This window comes from Capra hircus, chromosome 22 (assembly GCF_001704415.2).
Source record: "Capra hircus breed San Clemente chromosome 22, ASM170441v1, whole genome shotgun sequence".
NCBI lineage: Eukaryota > Metazoa > Chordata > Mammalia > Artiodactyla > Bovidae > Capra > Capra hircus.
The window spans coordinates 56,195,089-56,200,976 of NC_030829.1; positions in this window are offsets into that span (position 1 = coordinate 56,195,089).

A 5,888-nucleotide genomic window follows, 5' to 3' on the forward strand; every position below is an offset into this window, starting at 1 on the left:
CTCGTGAGAGGGAAACTAAACACATTTGGGTTTATGGGACACATGTCTTGCACCACATTAAGGACAGAAATTGTGCTTTGGGAAGACACATGTTTCCAGAGGTTATGGGATGTTCCAATCAGGGGCTGCTAATGTAAAAGACAGTTCATGGTGGCTTAAGGAAAGGAGGACGTGTGTTTGCAGAGAACAAGGTATGAGGAATGGAAATATATCTTCTTAAAAGGGAAAAAAAGGTGACTTCTGTCCTACAGCGGGTGATTTCTGAATGAAAAGAATAAGGGACAGGATAACACGGCTCCAAAAAGTTGTAGAAGGTTTGAGGGCAAGGAACACTGGGAAAAGAACTTTGTGCTCAGGACTTCCTGAGCTTGGGTTAAATTTAATCAGGAAGATGAATTTTATTAAGAGTAGGCTGATGCAAGACTGGATCTGGCTTCTCTCTCCCCGAAGAGAACAAAGTTGTCCTAGAACCCTGCTCTTGACAACAGATCCTGTGAGTTTCCGAGTCTTTAATCTGCATTACCTTCAAAACCTTGTTTTCAGCTCAGCTCAAGGTATAAGCACTTTCACCTTATTCTATGTACAAAAATCCTCTTTGGGAACATTCCCATCTCTAGGTTCTCAGGTCCTGACTCCCGTGGCATTTTTCATGGTGAAATCTGTAAGGAGAGGTTTGCAGATTTGAATTTATCCAGTGGAGGCTGTCATTCTCTCACCTGGCAGGCCATCACGGTTATTCTGGCCCAGTATGGCACCCCGGATGAAAAGGAGTGTATATTGAGAAAGGCTAGGGAACATGCAGATGGCCTACTGGCCACCAAACTGATCAGGCGGCTACATCAGGGACATAATCCCAGAATATGACCCACCCTGGGAGACAAATCCGCGCCCCCCCCCCCAAAACTGTAAGGATTTGATCCTGGCTCTTTTAGAAGCAATGGAGCTCACGACCCAAGAAGCAGTAATCCACGGTAGTGCCCATCAAAGGGAGGGATCTTCTGTGAATCAGTGGGGGAAAAAAGTGAAAGTGTTAGTTGCTCAGTCCTGTCTGACTCTTTCACAACCCCATGGACTGTAGTCTGCCAGGCTCCTCTGTCCTTGGGATTCTCCAGGCAAGAAGTGGGTTGCCATTCCTTCTCCAGGGGATCTTCCCAACTCAGGGATTGAACCCAGGCCTCCTGCATTGCAGGCGGATTCTTTACCATCTGTGCCACCAGGGAAGCCCAAGCTGATTGAATTGCAAAACACAAAACTTGTGTGCAAGAGCCTAGGTTATGGTCCTAGTGATTGGCCCCCCTGAACTCCCTGGTCTTCCCCAGTACTCCCCACAGGAACAAGAAAATGCTGAGAAACGGGGCTAAGAGAGAGGAAGCACAGGTTAGTATGAAGAGTAGGGTGAGCCTCTAGTCCCGGAGGCCCCACAGTGGAAACTAAGAGTTGACATGATGCCATCCACTATGGGAGGGACGCACTATGGGACTTGATGCAAAAGGCTTTTTCAGGGAAGGGGCTTAAAAGAACAGAAAAGCAAGCAACATTGGCCTGTGACTTATGTGCCCCTAATAATCTGAAAGGGATCTTCCCAACCCAGGGGTAAACCTGGTTTCCTGAAATTACAGACAGATTCTTGACCGTCTGAGCCACCAGGGAAGCCCCATAACAATGCCCAGACCCATCCAATCCCCCTTCTGTTACTCAGGCCAATTCAGTGATGAGTGACATATCCAGGGGAAGGTTGGCAGTTAGATTTCACCCAAATGCCCCCAAGACCAAGATATAAATATGGTCTGGGGTTGGTTGATACTTTCACAGGATGGGTTGAAGCCTTCCCCAACTGATCTGAAAAGGCTATGGACATCTGTAAGTTCCTTTTAAAAAGAAGTAATTCCTCGCTTTGGACTTCCCAAGTCTCCCCAGAGCCATAATGGGCCCTTGTTTATAGCCAAAATCACACAGGGGCTCACAACAGCCCTAGGGATAGACTACAAGCTACACACCTCATGTTCAACTCTCTGCAACCCCATGGACCGTAGCCCGCCAGGCTCCTCTGTCCATGGGGATTCTCCAGGCAAGGATACTGGAGTGGGTTGCCATGCCCTCCTTCAGGGGATCTTCTCGGCCCAGGGATTGAACCTGTGTCTCCTACATTGGCAGGCGGGTTCTTTACCAGTAGCCCCATCTGGGAAGCCCAATTGTATGATTTAGTTCATGTGAAATGCCAGGAATGGGAAAATCAGCACTCAATAGTAGATTAGCGGTTGCCAGGGGCTGGGAGGTGGGTGGTGATGAGGAGTGACTAACAGGTATAGGTTTTCGTTTAGAGATGAAAATTGACTATGGAAACAAATAGACAACTGTGAATGTGTAAAAGCCACTGTCCACTGTAAATGAGTGAACTGTGTGCCATGTGAATTACTGAGGGGTCTCAGTAAGCTGTTACATTTTAAAATTTGCAAACGAGAGGAGGATACAGGGGTGAGGAGGGAGCTGGTGAGAGACATCGCCAGTCACCATAAAGCACACAAAAGTGGTTTAAATATGAAACCTGATTTAAACAGGGTGATTAGAAATGCTGACTTCCAACCAATCTGCAAAAACTAAAGACTGAAGAAAAGGAATCAAGTGGCTTATATATATTTATGTATATATATATATATATATTTAAAAAACATTTTAAAGTGAAAAAAACAAAAACCATCTAAAAAGTCTAGACTTCAGCAACATTTGTAAAGAGACTTAAATTCAACCTCTGTTGTTTCCCGGCCAGGAGGAGCCCAGTGTCTGAGAACATTCATTTTAGGGTCAGAGACCGCTAGTCTCATTCTCAGAGTCTCAGCCTTCCCAGCCCTCGTCTCCCAAGGCAGGAAGGGGGTCTCAGCGTGGTCTGAGCCCTTCCCGCTGCAGGGTTAGAGGGTTTCTAGAGGGCCTGGCCCGGGGTGACAGCTCTAACTGCTGCCCTGTCCCCCCCCCAAACCACGCCCTGTCCCAGGGAGCCACTCCTGCGTCTCCGTCCTCCCCCCACCCTCCAAATTGTTCAGCTCCTCATTCTGCAGTTACTCGATGCCTGCTGTATACTGGGGTGTCCAAAAGAAGAGCTCAGGGTCCTTACAAACCTGTCCCTCGTCTTCTCACCCTCACAGTGGTGCCCATCTGTCATACCTACCCAGACACCCAAACACGTGCCCAGGGCGTGAGCACCCCCTCTCCCCGAGGCAGGAAACAGAGAGATCCCAGGCTTGAATCGTTTCTCCCCTGTGGACAGAAACGCCATAAAAGCAGTGATGAAGGGAGGCTGGATCCTGCCCAGATGAAAGATCACATATTCCTCGTTGTCGAAGTTATGGAGGCCTCCCCGACGACACAGGCATAGAAAGGCTCCTTGGAGGTCAAAAAGGGAGTGGGTGTCAGCCCATAGCAAGTAACGTCAGCTACCCATAGTCCTCCGCGCTAGACTCCATCTTGGCTCGGAGATGCGCACGCACACGTGGGAGGAGCCTGAGACGTACCAGATACAGACGCACAAGCAGGCAAAGCAAGGTGCCTGGCCCGAGGAAACCCAGGAGAAATGCCCCATAAAGGCGATTCAAACCACGAGCACACGACCCTCTCTGAGCCCGTGGATGCAGTGTGTCTACATCCACATGTACTCTTTTTCCTCCTAATAAACACTGGACTTGCTTCACTACTTTCCGTCTCCATGTGGAAACTCACTTCTACACAGGCGACAAGCTAGGGCCTCATCACGGGCCACTGGTCCATCGGGGTCTGGTGGCCAAGATTCGACGCACTCCCTGCCACTGCCCGGCCTGTCTCTGGCCGGGAACCGAAACCCTGAGGTCACTCCTGCTCCCCACAAGCTTCTCAGCCGCCATCCCCCGGGCGCAGACTTTCTCACCTTCACACACATCTCGAATCGTATCCCTCAGCGGCCATTGCCTTCACACCTGACCTCGACCTGGGAGGCTCACCCGATCAGCCCCCGCCCCCATCCCTGCTGTTCCCCCAACTCTGCCCCAGCCGGAGGGAAGACGCACAGCACTCCCTCCCCAAAACCAAGCCCTCCACCAGCACGCTCCCCTCCAGGCCCTGGCCCCAGCCAGGATGTCCCCTCGGCCTGGTCAGCCATGACCATCCAAGCCGCTGTCACTCACCCTTTAAGGCCCAAACAGCACTGAGCCGCCCTGCCCTGTGCTTCCCAGGCACTTGGACCCATTCTGTCTCCAAAGACGTCTTCACAAATACTCTGAACACGTCCCCTGTCCCACCCTCCTTCAGGAGTCGCCTCCTCTGGGAAGCCTACCATGACCACCTAGAGTGGGTTAGGCAACTCCTCTGGGCTCCGACAGCCTCTGGCTCCCCGCCACTCAAGCACATGCCAGCATTATCAAATGGGCATCTACCAGGAGGTGGCATCTATCAGGAGGCGGCTTGCCTCCCAGCCTGGGAGCTCCTGGAGGGGATGAAGCAGGTCTGTGTGCCTCAGTGGACACCATACCCAGAGAATCCCGAGGCGCTGTTTGCTGGTTGAAAGCTGGGACACGGCCCTACAGCCAAAGCCCAGTCGCGCCTCCAGAGCTTGCCCGCCTATTGCTCGAGCCCTTCAAGTAGCTCCAGCTGGGCAGAGACCCTCGCCCCGAGCAAATGGGCTCCAGCTGCTGAGGCCCCTGCTCTCTCTCCTCCCTGCCCGCCCCCCACCTCTGGCATCAGCTCTTCTGCCCCTTGTGCGGGTGGGGGGTATGCGGTGTTTGGGGCCAGCCTAAGGGAGGAGAGGGCAGGAAGGAAGTGTTCAGGACCCCCAGGGAACAGGCTCTCTCTCGGAGGACGGAGGGGGCCGCTCCATGAGCTCACCTGGCTTTTCAGACCCTGATGGCCTGGACGACCCCTCTGCGGAGGCTGAGGAGGCCGAGGAGGCAGAGGAAGAGGTGTCGCTGGAAGCGACGCTCCCGGGAGCCATCTCGCAGGCAGAAAGGTACAGGCGGCCCCCTCGCCTGGCGTGAGGCCCCCCGGCCCGCCTGCTCGCCTTACATACCCCCCAATTAGCCCCTGATTGGGCGGGAGGCGCGGAGCTGCTGATTGGGCAGGAGGCTGGGAGGGAGCCCTGCAGCCCCGCCCGGAGCACCTACGATGCCTCAGCCCCGACCACCTGCTCCTGTGTGACCTTGCCCATGTGCCTGACTTCTCTGGGTCTCAGCCCCCACGGTGAAAGGAAGGGGGCTCAGATGCTTGGTCCGCCCTGCGCCTCTGCGCAGCAGAGCCTGGGGTTGCAGACGAGGAACTGGAACGCCTGGGCCAGTGGAGGTAGCCGCGGGGAGGTGAGGGCCCTCCCCACCCCACCTCACCTCCCCAACCCCGGTGCCCACCCCTGTGCCCAGGCCTCAGCTGGCCTCCACTGTCTCAGAAAGCAGCAGGTGGAGCCCGGCCAGTGGGTTCACCTGGAGCAGACACCCCCAGGTCAGCCTGTCGTGACCTCCTTCTGTGTTGTAAGAAACAGTTTCTAAGGAATGACAGAGCAATGTTTAAATTACTCGGCAAAAGTCTCTATAAATAAGGACAACATCCACTGGGAAAACCGACAAAGAAGATGAATTCACTAGAAAGGCAAACAAACACAGGAAAACAGCCTCGACTTCTTTGGCACTCAGGAAAATTTAAATTGAAACAACGACGAGCTACTCCTTTTCTCGTCAAACTGATAAAAACTGAAGACAAAGTGTTGGCAAGGATGCGGGAGCCAGGCCCTCGCTGTCTCTGCCAGGGTGTAAATTGGGTGCAGCCTACTATGGAAAGGTATTCCCTGGAGCCCAGCAACTCCGCCTCTCTCTCCTAGGAGCGCATTTGTTGGAAAAGAAATAATTGCTGTGTTATTTGGAAAAGGGAAAAAAAAAAAA